Raw genomic sequence first — 12,313 nt, forward strand, 5'->3', positions numbered from 1 at the left:
AGTAATTTCCAAACTGCCGTGCATACCAAAACGTTTTCGGTGAATCGCGACCAAACCCCTTTTTATTGACAGTTTATGGTATTTTGTTTAGCTTATTATTGGTAAATCTAACTGTTATTAAGAATTTATTCAAATTACCAAAATACTCTGCCAATTAGTATGCAATGCACAGCGAAACTTGAAAGAGCATATATTTAATAAGCACATAAGTATGTAGGAAGCTTGTTTAAAAAAAAATATTTATGCCTGCTGTAATCCAGTGCTGACAATCGTACACGTCAATTATAAAAATTTCAGCGAGTACAGCCAWATGCCTTTTAAGCATTTAATTTGCCATGTTAACGGCTGTTAGGAAATGTTGAAAAACAAAAACTACAAAAGTTTATATTTTGGTAACAACCTAAAAGTTAGTAATTCGCACATTTTATGACAGCAATGGCTGACATTTTGACACTATTTCAGACAGCAATAGCTGAAAATGTGCTGTGGATGAAAATGCCAGAATAGCTAACTCTAATTTTGCCAAGTRTGAGAATAATTTAAATAAAATAAAAATCATTGCTTTTTAATTGCCAGTTGTTTTCTAGGAACATAATACATTTAAACACACATATATTTATATTTGAGTGTATGTGTGTAATAATAGTGAATTATTACTTCCTACTCAAAGCTTAGGTAACTGGCGTCGTAAGTTCAGTGAACGGGCCGAAAAAGCAGCAGAACTGACAATTGCCAGCAGCCTATTGACAGCAAGCAGCGTACGTAGGGCACTTTTGTTCGTCTACGCGCGTTTCAGCAAGCAGTTAATGCCCCATGAGCAACCGACAAGCGCGTCTCATTCCAAAGCTCTATTTTATGCAACTCTGGCTAGAGTGTTTCAGCGTCCAGTGGTTCAAGCTCGTTACTATGAGACGCGTATGTGGTTGAGAAGGAACTTGTTTTCGACTTCCTCATGTTTGCTGTCGTTTTTCAACCAGCAGCCAGTAGTTTTTACCTACACGCACAATTAGCAGTGTCTTTGTTTTGCAAGGCGTAGCCGTGTTCCGACAATAGAGCACAAAACTCATGAATGACATACTGCAGATCTATGGCAGGYAAATGCTGCATTGCCTTTGAGTTATCCTTTGTGTGCCGCTCCTACCGTTACTCCTCAACGTAGTACAAGCTAAGAGTGAAACTGCCGCTTTCATTGCAATTGCTCGTGCGCTTGTTCCTGCATTTCTTTGCCTTAGTTTGCTGCTCATTCTGTGAAATACACACTTATGCTGTGTTAGCAACAGACGTCTTGCCCTTATGCGTCCATCATGGCTTTGATTGACAGCTAGACGCCCTGACAGGCAGGCAATCATCACACAACATATTATGCTCACACGTTTGTCCGCACACAAAGCCACTTATGTAGACTGCCAGAAGGGCAACGAGCGTTTCTGCGYGTCTTTACAGTTAACAATTGCTTACTTTCTGGCTGGACACTCTCGCGATTTAAATGCGTTGCTACAGTTTCAATTTTTCGGCAAATTTGTAACTTTTGTTTCGCCCTTTATTTGCACAACTCGATCTCGTTTTGAGTTGTTTGAAAAATAATAAATTTCGCATTGTTCGATTTGGAAAAGCGCAATTTTGCAACAACTCCCATTTCCAGTCTTTTGTGTTGCTTTTGCTGATTTTTTGCACACATTTTTTTTATAATCTCTGTTTTTCATTGTGTGACGTTTCAAGTAGCGTTGYGAATTCGCAAGTGTGTCAGCTGCTTGATGCTGTCAAGCAAACGTCAGATGTCATCGTATGTCGTCAGCGGTATGCATGTTTAGCGAGCGAGTTGCATCAGGCGGAATTCATACTCGTACTTCTTCACATGCTGTGGTCATACGTGTGGGGCATTGGTTGATGCTTCTAAACTCAAGTATGCAAATTATATGGYACAAAGTAACAGAAAATTATTACTGTATTTAAGAGTATTCTTTGTTTTACCAATATTTTCAGAGGATATATAAGTTTCAGGCTGCACCAAAGCTATAATATACTTAGCAAATGCATTTCTTATAGCACAAAAGGGTATAAAAAGATTGTTATCTTGATTTGAACGATATAGTAGCTATATGCCATAGTAGTCCGATCTGAAAAATATATTCGTAGGTTGTGGCACTGCTCTTGACAATAAACTGAACTTGTGTAGAGAYYTTGCGAAACAAAATTTTTTCATACAAGCACATGCTATCGTTCGATCAGTTTGTGTGACAGCTATATGAAATAGTAGTCTGATCTGAATTATATGTTCGAAAAATATAGCAGTGATTTGGAYAATAATTCATTCAAATTTGGGGAAGATATATCTTCAAACGAACAAGTTTTCCATATAAGAATTTGATTTTGATCGGTTCTTCTGTATGGCAGCTATATTTAATAGTGACCTGATATTAGTGACGATATATTATCTAATATATTTTTAGATACCAAAAAATCAATATTTAATTTACATAAATAAAGGCGAAAATCTCACAAAAACACTTTAATATAAGCTAAGCTGTTTACTTGTCAATGTCAAAGTTCTTGACTGCTTATTGTGGGCGGGCGCTAAGAAATGTCGCGAGTGGCACATGCTTTTGATATAAACAAATAATATAAACTTATAAGCAAATTATAAAAAATTAAGCGTGCGCAGTTTGTCAAAAGCATTAGCGGCGTATGCAGGCGTACAATAGCTGGTTTGCCCATAAAAGAGCAGCTTGTAAATCAGGTTGTGGCAATGGTGACACATGCCCAAAGCCTAGTCAAATTGCCTGACATGCAAGTGTGCCTATAAACGGCGGGTGTTGCAAAGTATAGCCTTCGGCGCACCGATTTCGTGGAGTTGTCAATGTCAACACGAGCAGGCGATGCACAATATGGCTTTATTGACATGCAACAAACGCAGTGATGGTGTCAGTTGGCAGCAGAAAAAGTCAACTGCTGTGTGAATAAGCTAATTCTGAAGCAATGAGTTTCGTTGATTTTTATTTTCATATTACAAAGCAGGTTTTTTTTAGTTGTTTTTCTATTATATTGTAAGTATTTGGATTTAGAAAAGCTCTAATAATATAAAAGCTCCAAAGTTCTGAAGCATCGAGTTTCGTTGATTTTTTCATAAACGAAGTGGATACTTTTATTCGATTTCTCTATTATATTGCAAATATTTGGTTTAAAAAAAGCTCTAATAATATAAAAGCTCTAAAGAGCTTTGAGAGATCGATTAGAAGCTTTCAGAAACCTCATCTAATTCTTGATTTTAATATATTTTAGAAAATATTGGTATATGTTATTTCAAACCTTACAATAACAGATGTGTGCAATGCTGCTCTGGTTGGAGCATACATATCTCTTTGCGTACAAAAAGCTTTCAGGTTCACCACCAAAACAAATTAGCCAGCGCTCCATGCATCAAACAGAAATAAAAACTGCTTTGAATAAAGGAAAAAATAAATAAACCGTGAATTTCAAGTTCTACTACACACTTCGGGGTTAATAACGAGCGATCAATTTCATAAGCCTGCCACTTAAGAAAATATTAGAAATAACAGCGGCAGTCAAAAGAAGCTACAATGGCAGGAAGCATTGCCAAAGTCTACAAGAAACGGTTCGTGCGATTGTTATGTAAATTATTTAGGGGAGTGATATGGTTAAGCATGTAAAAAAGGCTTCCTCTTAAAATAACACAGGATGATCATAGGAAGCGCGCTTGGACAATGGCTGACCAGATGGAAGGGCAAATTTGTTACTACATATGTATGTACGTATAGGATATAGTATGAGTGTATTGTGGCAGTTAAGGTTGGTCTTCATAAAGCCGTGATAATCGCTAGTGAGAGGGGGTTAATCTTGCAGTGCGCGCAAGGCGCTACCAGACGAGTTTTCGGGTAACTGGATACCGACAGCTACACGTGAAAATTGCTGTATTATGAGTTGTTAAAATATCTTAAAAAATAAATTCATAAATCTGTGCCTTGGCAATGACACAACAGCAACAAGAAAAGGTAATTTATGTAAGAACGCTACTCGAGAAACACTCAGAAAACAGGAGGTGGTCAGTAGTAGAGACCACAAGGCGTTGTTCGTGTAAACAAAGACATGCGGCAATGCATGCAGGGTATTACAGTAAAATTGAAAGTACAATTATCAGTGCATGATATATGTATGTATATCGCATTGTTTGTAAGCGTGTGTGTGCATGTGCAAAAGGCGGTTTGTAGGCAGAAGACTACGGGTCAAAGCAGTGATATGCTAAAACCCGCGCATACTACATATGTATGTATGAATATATGTACGTTGATTTAATGTTATATTGTCTTTCTCTGCCTGGGTTGGCAGCCTTGAGATGCGCTTGTCGCGCAGGCTTGTGAATGTGTTGTTAATGTGTATTTGAAGAGCTCACTTGATTTCGATTTTGCTAGTACAACATTGGCGATCGCATGCGCTTGCCGGTAACACGTTTAACCAGTTCACCAAATGGCATGAAATTAAATGTAAATGAATGTTGAAAACAAAATATGTATGTATTGGAATTCGTACCTTGTTTGGGCGAAAAGCTTTGCGAAATTTGCTTAAGCGCGACAATAGTGTACCAGATTGTCATTCTAGTGAATGCAATCATACACAAATGCTAATTTTAATTAATAACAAGAAAACATGTTAACTTCGGTCGCACCAAACTTGATTTTTAGGGGCCAATTTGTATGGCAGCTATATGTTATAGTGGTTGGAACCGGATAATTTCTTCGGAGATTGTACCATTGCTTTAGGTAATAACGCATACCAATTTTCGTGGAGATATCTCGTAAAATAAGAAAGTTTTCCATACAAGCATTTCATTCCAAACGTTCAATTTGTTTGGCAGCTATATGCTATAGTGGYCCGAAGTGAACAATTTGTTCGCAGATTGCAGATCTGTCTTTGAAAATAATCTATGCCAAATTTCGTGTTGATATATTTTCAAATAAAGCAATCATCCATACAAGCATTTGACTCTGATCGTACATTTTGCATAGCAGCTATACGCTATAGTCGTCTGATCTAAAAAAAATTTTCGAAGCTTGTACTTTTGCCTTGGATAATAAACCAAGCTAAATTTTGTGAAGATATCTCGTCAAATAAAAAAACTGTTTATACAAAGACTTGAGTTCGATAGATCAGTTTGTATGGTTTCTATAGTGGTCCGATATCGGCGGTTCAGAAAAATTACCAGATTCTTATAGGAAAAGTAACGTGTGCAAAATTTCATATCGACATTTAAAAAACTGTTGGCTAGTATGCTCATGCATAGACAGATCGGAATAGAATACATATATACACACATACAGTTATAGGATCTTTGACGTTTCCCTCTTTCCGTGATTTCGAAAGTAAATTTTGAAGCTCCAAACGCAAATTTCATTCCTGACTCTTTCATTACTTTGCGTCATTAGTGATTTACTTAACATTTTATTACAGCCTTTATGAATCTATGAGTCTAAAAAATGATTGCTCAGCGCAACAAATCGAAAGTCAAATAGCTCATTTAACAAATGTCATATTAGTGAGAGAATAGCGCCTAGATAGCATAGTAGACAAGATTCAACGAAGTCAAGTCACTCACYTCGTTTTACCAAGGAGATAACCGATTAAATATGCCATTTGTTTTCTAATCCTCTGAGTATGTTAATTTTTATTAATTGCGCTTTCTATGCTCAATTTTTCTGTAAATAAACGAAGGAAAAAACATGCAGACAGGATTAACTTTTGACACAAGCGTCGTAAGCAGTGTAAGCGCTGACAGATGACAAATGAAATGTCAAATCGAAGGTTATCATTAGCGCGCTGCAAACTTAAGCTACTTTCATGCATAATTACTTACTTAAGGAAAATGCACGAAAACGCACTTTGCAGCAAGAATGGTGGCTTARAAGGGTCGCAATGTTTTTGCGCTTAAATGTCAAATTGACAGATGAGCACAATACATGTCAAATGGTAGGAAAACTGGCGTTCCAAAAGGGTGTATACATACTAGTTCAAAGTACATTAATGATGCATATAAAGTAAAAAAAAAAAAAACAAATACTCCTAGTGACAAACCCCGAAATGGACAGCGCTGACACGGCGTTAAGCTATGATTATGCAAACGAACATTGCGGTGAAATTTACATATGTAGCTGTATATTTATATCAAGGTAGTCTGCTAGTCTGCTAACTAGCTCAGAGTGAAAGGTGAAAAACACGCAAAAGAAAAGCAGCGACTGACAAGCTTGTTGTGGAATTTCTAATTAGAGAACAAAAGCATGAAATTGTGCGGAGCTCGCTGTGAAAGAAAGTGAAAGAGGTTGCAGCTAAGGGTTACGTAAGGAGGTTACAAAATGTGGAAATAGAAAAGACGAAATAAAATCAAAAGAAAACCTCACAAAAGCGGAACGAGGAAGTACGCTTTCGAAATGCTCTGTTTTCCATTTTACTTTTGTAAACAAAGCAAACCGGTTAAGTGTGTATGTTTTTCTAGGCCGGCCCAAGTGTGAATGGAAGGGTCAAGGATGCTACAAATGCAAACAAAAGTGACTTGAATAAACAAATACAAAGGCTAAAGTATGTACTCACAGTAAACAAAATACAAGGTAATTATATTTATTTGGACTGATGTGTAACGATATAAATATATGTATATAAATATTCGTATACGCCAACTTTTTTAAATTCTTTGGGCATTCGTTATACGACCCCGAAAACCAGCTGTTAAATTATCTAATGATAATAAACGATATCTTTGTGCTCCTCGACAGCAAACGCAAGTGATTTAAGGAGTAGACATTAACTTTGATTGATTGGTTACTTACTCGCTGACAGCGATGACAGTTGGTGTGTGTTGTCATATATTTATTTATAACGCTGATTTTTGAGAAAGTCGCAAATATGAGTACGAAGTTTGTTGAAAAAAAGAATTAGAAAAACTTAGGTTGCGGCGAAACTATAATAATCTTCATAAATACAAAAATTTCATACAAGAATTTGATTTTAATCGGTCAGTTTGTAAGACAGCTACATGGTATAGTCGTTCGATCCAAATTTTTTTTCGCCGATTGTATCGTTGTCTTGAATAATAAACCCTGCCAAATTTCATGAAGATTTCTCRTCAAGTATAAAAGTTTTTCGTGYAAAGACTTGATTTGAAACGCTCAGTTTGTATGGCAGCTATATTTAATTGTGATCTGATCTGAATAATTTTCTCGGAGATTGTATCGTTTGCTTTGAAAATAATGCATGCCARATTTCACAAAAATATCTCGTTAACTAAAAAGTTTTCTTTACAAAAACTTTATTCTGTTCGATCAGTTTGTACGGCAGCTACATACGCTACAGTRATTCGAACAGAGCAATGTGTTCARAGATTATAGCGCTGCYTTAGACAATAATATATAAGACATTTCGTGAAGATAACCCATCAAATTCAAAAGTTTCCAGTTTTGCAAAGAACTGATTTAAAACGCTCAGTTTGTAGGACAGCTGTATGCTATAAAGGTCTGATATCAGCGTTTCTGACAAAATTCTAACAGTTTCGTGGAGAGAAAAAGCTCTGCGTAAAATTTCAAACCGATATCTCAAAATCTGATTGMCTAGTTCACGCATGACGCATTGAAGACTAAGTCCACTCAGCTTGTCATGTTGACTCTTTGCAGGGTATGAAAAGTTTTAATGTCCGACAGTTTGAACACAACAGCAACACCAGAAGTACGTAAGTAAGAACCAAATGATTAATGACAATTTTAGGTATATCATTTTATGTTTTCTATTTATTACTAATATTCTCTAAGGCAATAAAATCGAGTTTTATGATGATTGAGCCGCAGGAGAAGTGTCAATTTTGCTACCGGAAAACTACCGTGAAAGCATTTGCGGTATCATATACTATATGCCAGCTGTCAGTTCTACAACAGTTTTACTAACAGAAAAGAAGAAGCAAAAACCAGTTGAGCATATAGAAGTTGGGACGATTGGGGATTACTGCTTTGCAGGAGCATTTCTTCATACGTTTATCTCCTAACTAACCACATTGTGTTTGGCTGCAAAGTGTCGTAAAATTTTAATGACCATGTCCACTTAGTTTTTACGACAATTTGACCAAAAAATATGCCGCACAAACGCGCACGCGCCAGTACTACATGCCGATATGTATTTGGGTTTACGGGGTACAGGTAGAGTTCACTGAACAAACCAGCGATAAGTTTGCACCYTTTCGTGGTTAGATATAACTTTTTATTGTTGGTGTTGTATGCTGGCCGTAGCCAAATTCATATAAAACAAAAGTGCGTTATATTAGATATAATATCCCTTACTAGCATTATCATGTATTTAGTGCGATACTACMACTATGGCCACCTATCGTACTTCCTGATATATTTGACTTTATAAACGTTATAACTTCCTATCAAAGTGCTGGACATTCTTCCGTTTGGTTAATACAATAATGCTCCACTTTGCCTCAGTCWTATATGGCACGTGAAGTGCTGTCACTTTCATATAACAGCTTGCTATATGATGGACATATGCATGACCGTAGGTATACTCTTGTCCTTATCAGCTAATGTTTTCCATAATGCCCTTCACTTATTCGTTTGCCTTGCTGATTTGTTTCATGTCGTTTAATTTTATTTTACGATTTTTTGTTGTTTTCCCGAGTTGTACCGGTCATGCTGGTCAGTGCAGGTATTCGACTTTTACGATTATCTTTGCAATATTCATTTACTTTTGCTGTATTTGGTCAAAAGTGACACTTGAGCCCATTTAAGGCCTTTCCTACACTCGAAACTATAGRTGATTTTATTTGATGATTGCGAGCTCGAAAATATGCCTGCTTTCATATATAAGCGTATTTCATATTTACATATATATGAATTTAACGAGAATTGTTATTAAATGTGTTTACTGTAATTTCAAAACATTTTATACTATTAGTATGTATATCCTGTGCTAAATTCTATCATTTCCATGCATAATGACACAATTTATTATTTTTTATTATTATTGTATTTACATATAATATTTTTATTTTTATCATAGGCTGAAGGTTATCAGTATATCGTGACCTAAAATGCAAAATAAGGCAACATGACTTTTCATGAGGTTACAGTCGAAGAAAAAACGATGTAATAGGAACCACTTATATTGAAACAAAATTGGAGTTTTAGTTATAAAATGTGTTTATATTGGTTACCAGATTTTGAGTGTTGGTTACAAAAAGGTTATATTACACTCGTATTTAAACAAAATTGAGAGTTTTCGTTATAAAATGGTTCTGCATTGGTTATTATATTATATCTGACAACGATTTTAATTATTTTTTATTTTTTTTTGATAATACGTTGCTTTGCATTTTAGGTGACGATATGTAAAAAAAATCAATTTTTATATTACAATATGAAAATTTAAATTTGTAAACACAATATCGAGCAGTTTTATTTTACCCATTTCCTGTAGAGTGTGTAACCATAATTTCCGCTTGAGTTACTCAATTGTTCAGCWTAATTAAATTGCAATTATTTACGCTAACTATATCAGCACGCTTGAAATTTATTAGAAAAATAGTTTGGCCCTTGATATTGCATATGAGTATAGTAGCACATGAGTGAGTAGGAACATGCTTTCAATCTAACATATATAGTATAGTAATTATATGCATATGTACATACGTAAAACATAGATGTGCGACTCCAAGCCCTGAACATTTGTTATCGGCTTTTGCGTGCGGCTAATTGTTTTTTATACACAATATTAGAAAAACATTAGAACATATGGCATAAGAACTAGAGAGGTGCTTATGAAAGCATTTTATGASATTACTAGAAAAGCATTTATGAATGTTACATTTTGACCAATAATTAATGGTAAAAAAAAAGAAAATTATTTAAAATATGGAAAACACATAAGTAAAAATTAGAAAAACCTTTAAAATATACTTTTTTAAGTTCTTTAGTTCGTTTCAGTCTAGTACTAAAAATATTACTGTCTTCACTTTGCCTGCGCACATCATACTGCATAATCCATTAGCGACATACACACACACACAAATATTCAGTTAAATCTGTGTGGCAGCGTGCCAGTCAATAACTTCCTCTTCCCCATTTTCTCCAGGTAGTTTGACCGATTCAAAAAAAAGTCTGATAAGCACCTTCCACGCTTGTTTTGCCATTAGAATTGCTAGCAGTGGCCAAATCGTGCGTTGGCGTAAAACCCAAACAACCAGTTGCAAGGAAGCACCTACAGAACAGGAAGAAATCGACTACCGAATGTAAGCAAATACAAAGAGCGGCATGTTTGCAGCTTTGGAAATGTGKATTAACTGCTTTTGTTTAGAAGTTTTTTGTTGGAAAAATAATAAGGAAATGACAAAGCGAATGGGCGTAAAGGTAATAATAACATATACTCCTGAGCTATATTGGATTTAAGAAGGACAACAAATAATCGCGTTGCGTAAATAGGATTTGTGCATTACGAAGGTAATATTTGGCAGGCCAAAGAGAAAATATTTAGAAAATTGCACAAAGCCGAGAGGATGCGTAAATGAAAAGGAATTACATATACTAATAGAATAGGGAGATGGCCTAAACATTTCTAGGACAGTAAAGGTGGAATGAAACTACTAAGTGAAATATACTCGTACTATTTGAGCATACACAAAAATTACAAATATAAAGGTGAAGGTGAATGTGCCCACTTTTTTTAATTCATTTGGAAAATTGCCWAACTATTTTTTCCCATTTACTGCTGTTAATGACGCTGGTTGCACTGTAATTATCTAATTTATCAAAGCATAATTGCTGGTTTACCGGTTTGCTGATGATTAATTGATGGCTTCATTAGCGAGTGGAGGAGGRAAACTAAAAASCAGACTTTTTAATTGTAATATTTGCCGACTTTCAATTAATGAATAATTAAGTYGTAATTACATTCGGATATTAGTGGTCGAAAATAGTCTTAAACTGTCATCCGCTTGTATAATGAGTTTTCAAAGCCATACTAGAAATGGTATTTGATTTTAAAAAATCGATTTTTCTCCAAGTCCAATTTTTGGTATATTCAGTTTACATTATAGTTAAAACGTCGCTAATTATTTTTGCTTCAGAAAAGCCAATCTGCCGGTATTGTGAAGTAAGTACGAGCCTATTTTTTCGAGGCGGGTGTCTTCAGAACGCTGCAACTCATGTACACCTTCCAGTGCTTCGAATAAATCAAAAATTTAGGGTTAGCAAAAATATTTTCAAAGATATTGGTGTTACGTTTTATGTAGCCGTTTTGAATTGGCCCATCTTACATCGCACCGCTTCAGAGAAAGTCCTTAGAAGCAGGGAGGCAGTGTAGATGTAGTGGCTGCCGGGAATTTCAGGCGAAATAGCTGATGAGATTGCTAAAAAGAGCATCTGTCAGACGCATCGCTGCGAGATGGGATCCTTAAAAACATCCAGGATCGTCAAGATCATGTACCAGAGCCGCGAAGGGAAACACGCATAATTTTTACGGAAACGTTCTCGAATGGATTACAGGATGGTTGTTGGTCTACTAACAGGTCAAAATCTAATGGCATCACATATGAGCCGGATGGGCATACGTAACAACGATATACATACATATGCCARAAAGGTAGGAAAGTAGGTGTGGGAGACACTGGAACAACTTCTAATCTTCTGTCCAGTATTATGTAGAGCTCGGCTTAGATATCTAGAAATTATTTAGTTCAAGAAACTAAATGAAGTATAAAAATTAGATATCAAGTCGCTCTTAAAGTTCGCAAAAAGCGTAGCGCGACAACGCGTACGAGTGTACTTCGACTTAAATTAAACTGCATCTCCATCTGGTATTACCAAGGAGCCAGTATAACTTAGCCTTCGCTTGGTTCAATATTTTTTTACTGGAATTTACATATACCTTTTAAGTATTAACAATCATTAGGTAAATTTTAGAATTTTGAAAACAATAAAATAATTCTTTGGGTAGGTAGATATGTTTCGAAACACAGAAATGGTGAAAAATATCAAAATCACATGTGTTTTACAGTTGGCGAAAATGAGAGGTAAGGAAGAAGATTAATTTCACAGTGCGTGTATTAATAGACGGTTAATGCAAAAACCTCAAGAGGGGAAATAATTGTTTTAGTTCTTTAACAAAAACAAAGATATGCTACAAGTCAACATACATTTATGGATCAAAGCAAAAAGAATGGACCAAGTATGCAAACAGAATATGGAACAGAAAATGGATTGAACTCTTCCACTCGCATGTGGATTAATGAAGCAAAATAGTGTATATATGTATGTACATATAT

At 35.5% G+C, this 12,313-nt stretch overlaps 1 protein-coding gene across 6 annotated transcripts in view; it reads right to left on the minus strand.

Annotated features, from left to right (window-relative positions):
• Positions 1-12,313, minus strand: part of LOC108968122 (centaurin-gamma-1A) — a 262,919-nt gene that overhangs the window by 18,918 nt on the left and 231,688 nt on the right. Inside the window, exon 1 of one of the 6 annotated variants that reach the window (XM_018931912.1) lies at positions 5,609-5,658. The exons of the other annotated variants lie outside the window; for them this stretch is intronic. The gene's annotated coding sequence lies outside the window, so the exon portion shown is untranslated. Of the gene's footprint in view, positions 1-5,608; positions 5,659-12,313 lie in introns of those variants that run through there. 6 annotated transcript variants of the gene reach the window in all.

The sequence above is a fragment of the Bactrocera latifrons genome, unplaced genomic scaffold (genome assembly GCF_001853355.1).
Source record: "Bactrocera latifrons isolate USDA-ARS-PBARC rearing strain unplaced genomic scaffold, ASM185335v1 scaffold_203, whole genome shotgun sequence".
Taxonomy (NCBI): Eukaryota; Metazoa; Arthropoda; class Insecta; order Diptera; family Tephritidae; genus Bactrocera; species Bactrocera latifrons.